Here is a 15,605-nt window from a genome sequence, read left to right on the forward strand (position 1 = left end):
TAGTTTCACAAAATTTTCAATTAGGTCCCTATACTTTTTTTTTTCTTTTAATTGAGTCCTTGCACTAATTTTTTTTAATTGGGTCCCTACACTTTTTTTTCTTTTTATTTAGGTCCATGTACCAATTCTTTTTTTTTAGTTGGGTCCCTATAAAATTAAGCCAATTACTACTAAGAGGGACTTAATTGAAAAAAAAATTGGTGCAGGGACCCGATTAAAAAGAAAAAAGTATAGGGACCTAATTGAAAATTTTACGAAACTACAGGGACCAACAGAGTAATTAAACCTATTATGCCCCTTTAATATCATATTTATCGTCGGATTTTGCGGATCACCAAAATGCATCGTTTCACTAATTGGAGTTACCGTCGGAAAAATCTGACGGTAAATCCAATGGTAAAAAGGACGTGCCAATTTAATGTATTTTCCCTCCAAATGATATCGGTAGATTTACCGTCAGAAAACAAAATCTACTGATAATTACTTAACCTTACAAATTCGACGTCGTTACCTGTAAATGCGATTGTAAATCTGTCGTTACTCTACAACGCTAAATTTGATAGTACTCAACATTTTTCTTGTAGTGCCTCCACCTAACAACAACACACTTGCGTATGGATGCATGAATCCTATTGTCCTGAAATTAGTGTAGACCCGAGAAATAAGTATCAGTAAATTAAAAAATAAATACTTTCACAATAACTATGATATATAAAAGGATTAGCTACCTTATTGTCTTGGAAGATCATCTCTATTGATCCACATTTCTTCTCGTTGTATTTGTTTGGAACCTCCAAAATCCTCACCACATATACGTTAAAATTCCATGCCAGTTTTCTTGGGTTGGCATCGAGCAGGTAATCAAATGTTTCAGCCATTATACTTTGTTTTCGGTGTTTGAGTTCTCATACAAAATGGAGGCAAAATATTTAAAAGGAGGGTTTACTTTTTTTTTTCTTTCTGAAGATGGAGAAGCATAGTATTTAAAAGGAGGGTTAGAATAAATTAAAATGCCAAAAATTTAAGCACATATGATAAATATAAAGATTTTGAAAATTTGAATATTCCTTATTTTTACACAATGTGTAATGTGTAATAATTTTTTAGATAATATAAGTGACTCTATTTTAATACTCTTTTTTTATAATTGCCATTTGTTAAATATTGAAGTGCAACACTTGTTATTCATTGGCTACTCTACTTGTCAAGTAGATAACCTTGAAGTACTCTCCTACTACATATAAAGAGATTAATAGATAAATAGGTATATTCAAATCAGTACTACTAACTTAAATGTTAAATAAAGATTGGAGAAGATTTTATATATAATTTCTTTATTATATTATTATTACTAAGCAAAAATCTTGGATGATTATTTGGTTATTGTATATAATATAAAAATTGGGCGTCCAACCCATTCAATTTCGTTGTTTTAAAAAAATAACAATAAAATAAAGAGTAAATTACTATTTTTACTCAAGAAAGTTAAAAACGTTGATACATCTACTCATATAACAAAAAAATTATTATTTGTATTCATGAAATATGGATTTCGCACAATAAAATTATTCAAACACTAAAAAATTACCTAAATATTTCAAATTATCCTTATCATCATCACATTACTCTCTCTCTCTCTCTCCCCCCTCTCTCTGAAACATGTGTGTTGTTACGACAGAGACACCAACAACAGTAGTAGAACATATCAAATGGAGAAAAACCAGAAATCAATTAAACCAGTGCAACCACATTATCACAGAACATGTCCAAGGCCACAAATTCAATCTGCAAGGTGCAAGTCTACCATTTCGTCTCTACTCCTTTCCATATTCTCCAACAACAATAACAGCATCGGCAACAATGATGAAGGGGTAACAGAAAATGAGAGAAAAGATGAAAGGTCAGAAGAGTACCATTACAGAACTAGGCATTGAAGTCATAGGTGATGGTCCTTAGCAAGCTCCCCGCTCTTTGGTTCTCCGGAGACAACAACCACCAGTGGATGAAATTCTCCCCTAATCTTCTCATGAAGGCACAGAGTCCAGTACTCGTCAGAGACTGTGTCCTTATGCTCTGCAATATCAGCTTATCGTAGCTGATGGAGGTCGCACGACGGTGCCGATGGTTGGTGCATTAAAGTCATTTTGGCTGATGGAGGTCGCGCAGTAATGCTTCACGGAGTCCAACAAGTTCAAGTTTTTTAGAGGCAGAGATGGGGTTTGTTCCTCGGCGAAGCAGATCAGGAGTGGGAGGGCATCAGAGGCCTTGGGAGGTAGAGGGGAAGGTGTAGCGGTGGTGATTGTGGGTCTCTTGGCCGCTGCAGTAGCGTTGGCCGTTGGGGGAGGCCGGCGGCGGAAGTCCATTGTGAAGATGGGTAAAAATGAGAAAAATAGAGAATGAGAAAAATAAAAAAAGGAAATGCGAAGAAAGAAAGGGAGATGATGGTAGCGTTGGTGAAGATAAAGATAATTTGGGGTTTTTTTGGTAATTTTTTAGTGTTTAGATAATTTTGTTATGCGAAACTCATGTAAAGTATCGTTTTTGTCCCCAACGTTTTGGGTAAGTTCTAAAGTTGTCCCTAACGTTTAAATCGTCTTATTTAAGTCCCTAACGTTCTAAAATTGGCTCAATGTTGTCTTGCCGTTAGGGATCAATTAACAGAACTGACGGCGGGACAAGATCGAGACGATTTTAAAATGTTAGGAACTTAAATAGGACGAAAACATTGAGGACAAAAATGATACATAGAAATAAATTTTAATTTTATCATTCAATAATATTAATTTTTTTATGGTACATAGTTATTCACTTATTTTTTAATTACATCTAAGTAAACTACACTTAATCACATTACTTTCATTCTAAATAAATTTATTTTTTTATAATTTTACTCTTAAAGATTTTTAGTCATCATGAAATATTTGTAGAATTACTAGTAAAATTAAAAAAATTTTATTTTTTTATGACAAATATTTATTTTTTACTAGTCATTCTATAAATATTTATTTTTTTTAATTTTACTAGTCATTCTACAAACATTTCATGATGAGTCAATACAGCAGAAGCGGAGGCTAGCGGCGGCTAAACAGCGGGCGTGGCCAAAATCGCCGCTAATTGGAAGGATCCCGGCAGAGGTAAGTGGCGGTCTAGCAGAAGCTGTAAAACGCCCCTGAATAGCGGCTGTGCAGTTAGAACCGCTGCGAAATTGGGGTATATATCTTTAAGCTTCCTTATTTTACCCTATCCTCTTGGCGCGAACAAAAGCAGGAGCAGAGGCGCGAAACACACCCACCCACCCTCCCTGTGCCGCAACATACCCAGTGACTACACCCAGAAACCCCGCTAGGTGAGTTTCAATTCATTGCTTCAATTCCCCTTTTATCTTACAACCAGTAATTGATTCCCCTTCCCCCCCCCCCCCCCAGTTTTGCAGAAACCCATCAGTTGATTTTGGTAGCGCGCCAAACCAGAGCGGGAGCAGAGGCGCGAAACATCAGCGGAAGAACCCACCCATGTGAGGATCTTATCTTAACTCAATTTTTCTGTTCCCCCTTGTCATCCTACAACAAGTAATTGATTCCCCCAATTTTGCAGAAACCCCCAAATTTTTTAAGCTTTTGCCTGCCATACACAATTCCTGAAACCCATACTCCCCCATCCACGGTGTGTAATATCCCCGACCTTTGCTCCACCCTACACCTTCGTGTAGGTTGTCGAGGCGCGCAGCTGCCATCCATGCTTCTCTCACCGCCGTCGAAGTTGAGCATCTCCTTGATCGTGAAGGTCTCCATTAAGGTACGAATAAAAATATGCTCTTTAGATTTGATGTACATGAAGTATTGTTTTTTAGGATATATTAGATTTGACATGGACTTGCTTGTTTCTATTGTTATTGTTGGTATATACTTGTCAAGAACTGTTTAATAGTAGTCAACACGATAAGGTAACCAGCGAGTACTGCTAGTTAAGCTTGGTAACCTGATGAGTTTTATAACTTGTAATGATTGTGGATTGCTGGATTTTAATAGTAAATAACAAATATTTGAAGAATAACACTATCTGGCTCAGAGAAGCAACTTCAAAGATTTTTCTGAGAAAAATCCGGCTTATGGAAAACATGGAGTGATAGAATCATGAGTGAAATGCTAATAAAAGGAACAAAATTTGACAAAAATTTTTCAAGGATTATGATAAACCACCATTTTATGGTTTATCTTGTGCTCAATTGAGTGGTTTCATCAAGTCTTTGCACACTTATTCATACAAATTGCATGGTTTTACAATTCCTTCCTAGTTTTGTTTTATGGTTGAAAACTTGCTTGCTAAACCTTAAATTTGTGTATTTTAACACTACAAGAAAATGAAGCATTTGTAACAAAAAATTTGTATCAAATTTAAAATTGTTACAAATTATGCTTTTTTTGTAACAACAAGAAAATTTGTTACAAAATATTTCAATATTTTGTAACAACGTGATTTCTTTTGTTACAAATTATGTTGGCTTTCGTATCGAATTGTTGTTTTGTTGCAAAATATTATAATATTTTGTAACAAAAGATTATATTGTTGCAAAAATTCAAAATATTTTGTAACAAAAAATTAATTTGTCACGAAATACAATATTTTTGTAACAAGTTATTTACCTGTCACAAAATTTAAAGATTTTTTTAACTAATAAAAAATTTTATATCAACATATTAAATGTAAGATTTTTTTTGAAAATTAACATAATGAGTTATTTATGATTTATTATATTTATATAAGATTTTATATTCAAAAATTTATTTTACTAAAAATATTTAAGTCAAACTAATGAGAGTTTAAAATTATTTTAAAAATTAAATAATATTTCATTTATGATTTATTATATTTATTCAATATAAATTTTTAGAAAATTTTATATTAAACAGGATATTTTTTTATTTATAATTTAAAATTTTAGTAATTAAAAAAATATAAAAATTTTATATGATTGATTTAAATATTTAAAATTTTTAAATTCAATACTGTAAGTGTTATGAATAAAAAAAATTAATTTAATTATCTCCAATTTTATCTTAATTAGTATTTATTTAAAAGTAATTTATAAATTAATAATAAAATAATATTTTAAAAATAATTAATTTAATTATCTTCAATTCTTAAAATTAGAATATTTATTTAAAAATAATTTTTAAATTTATAATTAAATAATATTTTTATATTATAAGTTAATTTTAATTTATGTATTCATTAAACATTTTATTTTTATAAATTATTTTATTAAAAATAACTAAACTAAATTTTGATAGTTAAGTTAAAAATTTTATTTAATTTTATAATTATTAAACAATTTTCTATATTTAAATTAAGAATCTTAATAGTTTTAAAAGAATAAAAATTTTATATAATCTAATTTAAATAACTGAAATCTTAAAATTTAATATTTTAATTTTATAAAAAAATAAATTATATTATTTTTAATTTTAAATTAAAATATTTATTTAAAAATTAATTAATTAATTAATAATTAAATAATATTTTTAAAATAATTTTAAAAAATTAAATTAAATTTTAAATCAATACAATATACCCTAGTTTTATCTAATCCTAACGCCCCTTACGACCCTAACACTAACTAACAGGAGCCACCGTCTCTTTTCTTCCCCCAGCTTCAACACAAACATACACACAAAACCTGAAATTAGAGAAGAGAAGGAGAGCTGCGATCAAAAAAGAGGAAGAGCCATGCTGCAGCCATTGTCCAGCCGCTTCGCCACCACCGTCGCGTCACCGCTAAGCCATCGCAGGAGAGAGAGATGCGTCTGAGAGAGAGAGAGAGCTCTAGAGGGAGTTGCTGCGAACTCGCCAACAGGTGAGCCTGCGTCGCCATCGCCTCGGCTGCTTCCACCGCCGTTGGACCCGTCGCGCGTGTCGTCGACCAAGGAACGCCTCTGACTCGTCGCTGCTGCCACTAGGGTTTACCGCCGCCGCTGTGCCTTGTCATCGCCATCAGAGCCGCCGCAAATAAGAGAAGGAAGGGGCGCTGCTTCACACTGTCGCCATCGCCGTGGGTGGAGCCACCATCGCCAAGGTCCGCCATGAAGAGGAACGTGAATGGAAAAGAAAACAGGGAAGCTACTATTGGGGATTTGGGGAAATGGCTATGTTCTGCCTCTGCCGCTTTTCCTCGTCTCCGTCGCGTTTTGAAGTTCCAACTCCTCCTTCTTCTGTTGAATTTCAAAACATATGAAAGCCTCTGGTTATTTTAAGCTCTCTGAACTTTTTATGTTTCTGATTGTTATTTCCTTAGGATTTTTTTTTTCTAAATTTGTTCTCGGTTATGAATTTTGATCTAATTATTTGGTTTCACTTTTTTTTGACATATTTCTGCAATTGGGTGAGAGGGATTCTTTTAATCTTGTTTGGGCATACTAGGAGATGCAGTTTGATGGAGTCGATTGGGGTTTACAGGAGAGATTCGTAATCTTTGCAACAGGAAGGGGAAAACTTGATTATGAAATGTGGCTTACAACCTTTGGAGGATGCATGCAAATGAAAAGTTAAGCTCTTAATCTCCACCCTAAGAAGTAAGAAGACCAGAGCCATTCACAGAAGGCTCACCAAGCACCAGGTATTTGCCTTGCCTTGTGCTTATTATGGATTTGATTTGACAACGTTTTATGTAACTTGATCCCCCTTGTATCAATTCTGCGTGTTTAAATTCTTTAATTAGCTTTGAATTTTGTTCCTATTCATTCATCAGGCTAATTTTGGTTCTAAATAATTAAATATGTTGTTGGGTGAATTATTTTAAATTTATTCAAGATAATGTCATGAGAAAGTGAGCTAGTATTTGCAAATTATAATATAATGAAGTTAGTTGTGAGTTAGAATATTGACACTAACTCTGTTTTTTATGTGAATTGCAATATTAATACCCAATCTGTTTATCTAAGTGAAACTTGACGTAACCATGAATTTTCAGCTAGTATTTTTCAGCACGCTGGCGGCGCCGCCTGTAGCAGCGTCCTCTATCCACCGCAGCTGCAACACCCCTGTCCCCTTTCTTTTTGCCTTGCTGGTTCTCTGCTTCCAGGTTTTTGTCAATTTTTCTTTTTATTTTTGTTAAGTTTGATTAATTTTGGTCAATTAGTTATTTGGGTTAATTATCTTAGTTAGATTAGTTGCTGTTAGTTGATTATAGGTGGGTAAGTTAGGATGATTTTATTTAGATTGTTAGGTTTTGATTGTTGCTGAAAGTGTTTGGAGCTAGTTTGCTGTCTATGATGGAATTGTTGTTTTGATGAGAAACTGTGTTGATTTTCTTTAGATATGATTTTGTTATTGTTATTCATTCATCTTATGTTTCCCATCCTATGTTGTCTAATTAACATCATGCATTGATTTTTGTTGAGCTTGACCTCTGTACTTCGAAATCTCTTCCAAGATTGGCTGTTCGTCACTCTTTTTTGTTTATTCTCCTGAGTTGAATTATTCTTATTATTCTGTTGTTGTTGAGCTTGGAAAGAAGAAGAATTTCTAGCTGTCAGCATCCTGTTGCAACTTATGAATTATTTCACCTTATGTATTACTTTTCTTTTATATCTTTTATACCTTATAAGAAAATGGGAAGCATTAAGGGGTGTTTCAAAATTGTTGGATTAGAGTACATCATAAAGGTATTCATTAAGCAAATTGCGAAATAGTTTAATATTTGTTGAGTTGATAAAAATGTAAAAATAGAGATTAATAGGCTCTAGCTACTAGTATTCCGGTTCAATACAGCTTACATCATATTGATATTTTTATAAGTCTTCCAAACTCCTAAGTGCTAAGATATTTTTTACAAAGATATTAGGTTTGGACATATGTGGAGACACATTGGAGGGTGATGAAATTCTCAAGGGCATCTCAGAGGGACAAAAGAAGTAACTTATAACAGGTTTATTATAACATTGACATATAATTTGTCTTATATTTTAGTATGTGCTGTGAGATTTGTAGGAGATTTACTAATTGGAAATATGTTGATAATTTTGTTAATTTAAGTTTTGTTAATTAAAATTGTTATGGCCAATAATGGCTTCCTGATTTCTCTTTTTAATTCATTTATTTTTTTTGTTAATTGTTATTGTCAATGCAGGAGAGTTACTAATTGAAAATATGCTTTTTAGGATTTCTCATTGGGATTGGTTTATAGCCTAACTTGATGTAACATACTTATAGGTTTGTAGCATTTTTTATTGTTTAGATTTGTAACATGTTTTATTACTTTTCAAGAAAAATTTGTGTATCAGTATTTTGAGTTTAATAAAATATCTCATTTTATAGTAATTAATTTCAGTATATTTCAATATATTTATATTATGCATGCAATTTGTATTAAAAAAATTGATACAAAATAATTATTTTGCTTTTGTAACTAAAGAAAAAAAAGTTACAAAATTAAGTTACATTTTGTAACAAAATTTTATGATAGGAAAAAATAGATTTTCACCAAAAATATCTTGAAGATCAAAATTTGTTACCATTTTTGTAACGACTTCTAGTTTTTTGTAACAGAAAAATTTGTTACAAAATATCACTTTGAATTGTAACAGTTCCATTTTTTGTTACAAAAATTTTTTGTAATGGGACATACTACAACGGCCCCTTTTTTTGTTACAAAATCCTTTTGTTTCAAAGTTTCGATTTTTTGTAATTTTTTTTGTTACAAATATTGCTTTTTCTTATAGTGTAAATTCCCTTTTCTACCATTCGATGTTGTGATATGTGTGTTCAGTGTTTTCAGGCTTTATAGGGCAAGAATGGCTCAGAGGATGGAGAGGAAGCTTGCAAAAATAGAAGGAATACAAGAAATAAAGGAGACAACCAGCGAGCATCGACGCGCACGCGTACCTGACGCGGACGCGTGGATTGGAGTTCGCACAATGACGTGAGTGCGTTCCTGACGCGCACGCGTGGCAAGGAAAGTCGTCAAATGACGCGCACGCGTGACTGACGCGTACGCGTGACATGCGCGATCTGCAGAAATTATAGAAAACACTAGGAGCGATTTTGGGCCGAGTTTGGACCCAGTTTCCGGCCTAGAAACACAAACTAGAGCATGGGAACATGCAGACTCAACAGACATTCTCATTAGCATAGTTTTAGTTTTAGTTTTAGATCAGAGAGAGAAATTACTCTTCCTCTAGGTTATCTACACATTCATAATTTTCTAGTTTTATGCTTTTGCTTTGGATATTGAGAAGAGCTATTACCTCCGTTGAAGTTGCTATTATTCTAGTTTGTTTTCTTATTCCCTTACTCTTCCATATCCTTAATCTTTGTTCAGAGTTACAATTGGATTGTTTTTAGAATTTATTAATGCAAAGAACAGTTTTTAGTTTTAATTAATTTGAAGTTATTGTCTATTATGTCTTCTTTCTATTCCCTTTTCATGTATGTGAAATTGGCTTCCATGTCAATAGAGTAGACTCCCAACTTCACTTGGGAGTTGATTAAAAGGAGACCCTTGAGTTGGAATGCTCAAGTGATTAGTTAAATTAGAAGTTGTTGGCTAATTCTCTATTTACTAACACTAGACCTTCCCAAGGGAGAGGACTAGGATTTGCAAATAAGAGTTAGCTCAATCACTTGACTTTCCTTTATTTAGTAAGGGTTAACTAAGTGAAAATAACAACCTCTTTATACTACACTTGAGAGAATTCCAACAAGGATAGAACTTCCAATTAACCATTCCCCCAGTCAAGGCTTTTTATTTTAAATATATAAATCTTTTTTAATTTACAATTATTTATTTTCTGTCATTCAGCTCTCAAAATTTCTCAGAAAACTCCTGATTAATAAGATAGCACCCTTTTGTGAACTCGTTGGGAGACGACCTAGGATTCATACTCCCAATATTTTTATTCTAATTTTGTGACACCCTTTCTAAATTGATAAGCGGATTTTAGCTGGTTAAGAACTGTACTTACAATGCTATTCTTATATCATAAATTCTTAATTGGCTGATTTCCGCCAGCATCAATTTTTGGCGCCGTTGCCGGGGAGTTACAATTGTGTGCTAAATTATTAGTTAGTGTATATATTTTTAATTTTCGCATATTTTATTTTATTTTATTTTATTACCATGAGCTGTATGTTTCTTTCATTGAATGACGCGTTCGTTGCCTGATCCGAGCTTAGCCGCATTTGATCCTGAAATTGAAAAAACTATTTCACATATTAGGCGAGCTCGGCGTAGGCTAAACTCTGTGGGTGGTGAAATGGTTGTTATCAATTCACCAGTCTCATCTGAAGGCGAATCTGAAGCGCCATCTGAGGAAGAAACAAGCTCCTTTTCTACTGACTCAGTTGATTTACGTACAGGTAATATGGCAGAGCCCAGGAGGATTACTCTCCAGGAAGCTGGAGCCCCAGACTTTACTCTGCAATCGTATCAAGTGCGTCACCCAAATCTGGCTGCAGAGTTTGAATTGAAGACCGCACTAATCAACTTGATGCCCAAGTTTCATGGCTTACCTGCTCAGGAGCCTATCAAGCAACTCATGGATTTCCAGATAGCCTGTTCTACTGTTAGGCGTCATGGTACAGATGAAACTTCTATTCTGCTAACCACTTTCCCATTTTCTCTTAAGGGAAAGACGAGGGAGTGGTACTACACTCAACCTGAAGCGACTGTTACTAACTGGATACGCTCAGGAGAGAATTCCTGGAAAAATATTTTCCAACTGAAGTTACAGATAGACTAAGAAAAGAGATCTTCTGCATTATTCAAGGCAAATCAGAGACTCTTTATGAGTATTGGGAGCGCTTCAAGAATCTTCTGATGCATGCCCCCATCACATGATTGACAAGTTGGTGTTGATCAGCTACTTCACCCAAGGCATGAAGCCTCGGGATAAAACTACATTGGATGGTGCAAGTAATGGTTCTCTGAAAAAGTACAAGACCGCAGATGAAGCGTGGCAACTGATCAGCGACCTAGCTAGTCCACTCGGAATCACAGGCACAGAAACAACCACCCCAAGGCTGTTGTAGAGGTTTCCTCTAGCAGTGAAAGTACTGCTTTCACACAAGCTGTATGTGAAATGACCAACCTACTGAAGCAGATACAGCTAAATCAACAACAACCTCAGCCTCCCTCATCACAACAAAGTCAATAGTTGGTTCCTCAAAGAGTATGTGGAATATGTGCTGATTACTCTCATTATACTGATGAGTGTTCGCAGCTCCAACAAGAAGACAACACCGTGGCAGCTACTCATAATTTCTATGACCGCCCGAATCAAGGATACAATCAACAAGGCGGCAATTACAGCCAAGGTGGAAACCACAATCAAGATTGGCAAGACAATTCTAACCAGGGATGGAGAGATAATTCCAACTAAGGATGGAGGGACAACTACAACAGAGGAGGCAGAGACAACAATGGATATCAGAAGTGGAACAACAACAACAGACAGTAGAACCAAAACCAGCTTTACAGAGCACCTCACCTAAGGCAGTCCCAAGCACCTCAAAACAACGAACAGTAGGTCCCCCAAATCACTTACCCATCTTCTTCTCCCAATGACGAGTTGCTTCACTCTCTTGCACAAAGACAAACGATCATGGAAAACACACTTAATGGTCTGACTTCTGCTATACAAGCTCTCGTCTCTCAGATGGGATTGTCGAGTACCTCTAACACTCAACCTTCAAGTTCCAGTACAATTTCTTCTCAACCTATACCCAACCCCAAGGGTGGCATCAATGCCATCACTTTGAGGTTCGGAACCACACTGCAAGAAAGGAATCATGAGGAGCCAAGCTCAAAGGAAAACATTCAAGTTGAAGATGTTGTGGAGGCAGAGGATGCTGAAGAAGAGGATGTAATCCAAGACCCGGTTGAAGAAGAAGCAGCTCAACCAAGGAATGGAGCACCAAGAGACGCAGAAGCTGCAAGTGGCACCATTCCTATCCCATTTCCACACCTTGCTAGGAAGTCCAGAAAGCAGATGGAACTAAACCCTAAAATGGTAGAAATATTCAAAAAGGTTGAGGTAACCATTCCACTTTTTGATGCCATACAGCAGGTACCTAAATATGCTAAGTTTCTAAAGGATCTGTGCATGCATAAAGATAAATTACAGAATTTAGAAACTATTCCTCTAGGTAGTTCCATTTCCGCTTTAGTAGGTGATATACCTGAAAAATGTAGTGACCCAGGTCCATGCATGGTTACTATTACTATAGATGGTGTGAAATTTTCTGTCTGTATGTGTGATTTAGGAGTGTGTGTTAGTATAATGCCATTGTCTGTATATGATGCTTTGAGGCTCCCTCCCTTAAAAAGGTCGGCAGCTCGTTTTATTTTAGCAGATAAAAGCATTATCTCTGTGGTTGGAAGGCCATTCCTAAAAACTTCAAAATTCAAGCTGGATGCCTTCTTAGGAACTTACTCTTTTGAGATAGATGGCAGAGTAGTGAGCTTCAATCTGGATGAAGCTATGAAGCATCCTCTTGAGGATCATTTCATCTTCCAATGCGACATCATCGATGAGACTATAGCTGCAGTTCATCAGGAGGAAGTAGAAGAGAGGCACATGGAGCAAGATGCAAGTGTGGGGACACCCCCTGGAAAAGATGAAGACACGTTACAACCATCACTGGCTCCAGATGATCAAGTGCCTAACCATGAGTAGAAATTGAAATTAAAGCCCCTTCCACTCTACCTCAAGTATGCTTACCTTGAGGATAATCAGAAGCTCCCAGTTATCATTGTAAGAGAACTCACTTCCCAACAGGAGGAGCAGCTGCTCAGTGTGGTGAGAAGACACAAGAAAGTAATTGGGTGGAGCTTGGTGGATATAGTAGGCATCAGCCCTGGTGCACGAAATTGTGATGTCCAGGCTCAAACTATTCCTGGCACGTGAGCAACTCGGTACGCGTAATCGTGATTACACATTCATAATTTGTCACAACTTCGATACAACTAACCAGCAAGTGCACTGGGTCGTCCAAGTAATACCTTACGTGAGTAAGGGTCGAATCCCACGGAGATTGTTGGTATGAAGCAAGCTATGGTCACCTTGCAAATCTCAGTCAGGCAGATATAAAGTGATAATGGTGTTTTCGAATATTATATAATAAAATAGGGATAGAGATACTTATGTAATTCATTGGTAGGAATTTCAGATAAGCGAATGGAGATGCTTTTCGTTCCTCTGAACCTCTGCTTTCCTGCTATCTTCATCCAATCAGTCTTACTCCTTTCCATGGCTGGCTTTATGTGATACATCACCACTGTCAATGGCTACTTTCGGTCATCTCTCGGGAAAATGATCCAATGCCCTGTCACGGCACGGCTAATCGTCTGGAGGCATCACCTTTGCCAATGGCTTCATCTTATCCTCTCAGTGAATAATATGCTCACGCACCCTGTCACGGCACAGCTATTCATCTGTCAGTTCTCGATCATGCTGGAATAGGATTTACTATCCTTTTGCGTCTGTCACTAACGCCCTGCAATCGCGAGTTAGGAGCTCGTCACAGTCATCCAATCATTGAATCCTACTCGGAATACCACAGACAAGGTTTAGACTTTCCGGATTCTCTTGAATGCCGCCATCATTCTAGCTTATGCCACGAAGATTCTGGTTAGGAGATCTAAGAGATATTCATTCTAGCTTATTTCATGTAGAACAGAAGTGTTTGTCAGGCACGCGTTCATAGGGGAGAATGGTGATGAGCGTCACACTTAATCATCACCTTCATCACGTTCTTGGGTGCAAATGGATATCTTAGAAGCGAAATAAGATGAATTGAATAGAAAACAGTAGTACTTGCATTAATCTTTGAGGAACAGCAGAGCTCCACACCTTAATCTATGGAGTGTAGAAACTCTACCGTATGAAAATACATAAGTGAAAGGTCCAGGCATGGCCGAGATGGCCAGCCCCCTAAAACGTGATCAATAGTCTTCTAAGATGAACAATGGATTAAATCTGAGACCAAAGATGTCTAATACACTAGTAAAAGGTCCTATTTATAATAAACTAGATACTAGGGTTTACATGAGTAAGTAATTGATGCATAAATCCACTTTTGGGGCCCACTTGGTGTGTGTTTGGGCTGAGCTTGAGTGTTACACGTGCAGAGGCCATTTGTGGAGTTGAACGCCAGTTTTTGTGTCAGTTTGGGCGTTCAACTCTGGTTTTGGCTCCTTTTCTGGCGCTGGACGCCAGATTTGGGCAGAAAGCTGGCGTTGAATGCCAGTTTACGTCGTCTATTCTTGACCAAAGTATGGACTATTATATATTGCTGGAAATCCCTGGATGTCTACTTTCTAACGCAATTGAAAGCGCGCCATTTCGAGTTCTGTAGCTCCAGAAAATCCACTTTGAGTGCAGGGAGGTCAGAATCCAACAGCATCAGCAGTCCTTCTTCAACCTCTGAATCTGATTTTTGCTCAAGTCCCTCAATTTCAGCCAGAAAATACCTGAAATCACAGAAAAACACACAAACTCATAGTAAAGTCCAGAAATGTGAATTTAACATAAAAACTAATGAAAACATCCCTAAAAGTAACTAGATCTTACTAAAAACATACTAAAAACAATGCCAAAAAGCGTATAAATTATCTGCTCATCTCTGTCTGTTGCTGAGTTGATGACGGAAAAGGCTTGCTGTTGCTAAACCTGTTTCTTCCACCATTATTAAAGCCTTGTTGGGGCTTTTGATCCTTCCATGAGAAATTTGGATGATTTCTCCATGTTGAGTTATAGGTGTTTCCATAAGGTTCACCTAAGTAATTTACCTCTGCTATTGCAGGGTTCTCAGGATCATAAGCTTCTTCTTCAGAAGATGCCTCTTGAGTACTGTTGGATGCAGCTTGCATTCCATGCAGACTCTGAGAGATCATATTGACTTGCTGAGTCAATATTTTATTCTGAGCCAATATGGCATTCAGAGTATCAACCTCAAGAACTCCCTTCTTCATAGGCGTCCCATTACTTACAGGATTCCTTTCAGAAGTGTACATGAACTGGTTATTAGCAACCATGTCAATGAGTTCTTGAGCTTCTGCAGGCGTTTTCTTTAGGTGAATGGATCCACCTGCAGAAGTGTCCAGTGACATCTTTGATAGCTCAGATAAACCATCATAGAATATATCCAGGATGGTCCATTCTGAAAGCATGTCAGAAGGACACTTTTTGGTCAACTGTTTGTATCTTTCCCAAGCTTCATAGAGAGATTCACCTTCTTTCTGTCTGAAGGTTTGAACATCAGCTCTAAGCTTGCTCAGCTTTTGAGGAGGAAAGTACTTGGCTAAGAAAGCCGTGACCAGCTTATCCCAAGAGTTCAGGCTGTCTTTGGGTTGAGAATCCAACCATAATCTAGCTCTGTCTCTTACAGCAAAAGGGAAAAGCATGAGCTTGTAGACTTCAGGATCTACTCCATTAGTCTTAACAGTATCACATATCTGCAAGAATTCAGTTAAGAATTGAAAAGGATCTTCAGATGGAAGTCCATGAAACTTGCAGTTCTGCTGCATCAGAGAAACTAATTGAGGTTTCAGCTCAAAGTTGTTTGCTCCAATGGCAGGAATGGAGATGCTTCTTCCATGTAAATTGGAA

At 36.2% G+C, this 15,605-nt stretch overlaps 1 non-coding gene across 1 annotated transcript; it reads left to right on the top strand.

Moving 5' to 3' along the window:
• The first annotated feature begins 15,160 nt into the window (after positions 1-15,160).
• On the top strand, positions 15,161-15,268 carry LOC148579414 (small nucleolar RNA R71). The gene has a single exon (XR_015898724.1). It is a non-coding gene; the product is annotated as a small nucleolar RNA R71 (small nucleolar RNA).
• The last annotated feature ends 337 nt before the right edge of the window (positions 15,269-15,605 follow it).

Source organism: Arachis ipaensis, chromosome B10 (genome assembly GCF_059453495.1).
Source record: "Arachis ipaensis isolate K30076 ecotype BB chromosome B10, ASM5945349v1, whole genome shotgun sequence".
NCBI lineage: Eukaryota > Viridiplantae > Streptophyta > Magnoliopsida > Fabales > Fabaceae > Arachis > Arachis ipaensis.